Genomic DNA, 391 nt, shown 5'->3' with positions numbered 1-391 from the left:
TAATAATATATATTTCAGTGTGTGATATAATCCACAGCAATAGAGGTCATGAGACACCATCAAGAGATGGATAAAGGACTACAATGTCCGAGATAGATATGGTACTGCCTAAAGTAAGAAATATCGATGTCCACATGTGAGATACATGAGAGTGTTTTCGGCCGCAGAGCTATAATAAGAGATTATAAACTCACATCAATGATCATTGATCTTGAACACTCATGAGACAAGTAGTGGACATGTATAGACAAGGTCTATGATCCAGACATGGATCGGCCAGATCAAGACATAGGTTCATGATATCCATGTTTAGTACATTGTCCATGACTACTTGGTTTATCCGACCATAGTAAAGAGTTAAGAGTAGACGATCACGTCTAGACTATGGACA

This window comes from Brassica oleracea, chromosome C8 (genome assembly GCF_000695525.1).
Source record: "Brassica oleracea var. oleracea cultivar TO1000 chromosome C8, BOL, whole genome shotgun sequence".
Lineage (NCBI taxonomy): Eukaryota > Viridiplantae > Streptophyta > Magnoliopsida > Brassicales > Brassicaceae > Brassica > Brassica oleracea.
The sequence above is the reverse complement of the archived record's forward strand: the minus strand, read 5'-3'. Positions refer to the sequence as shown.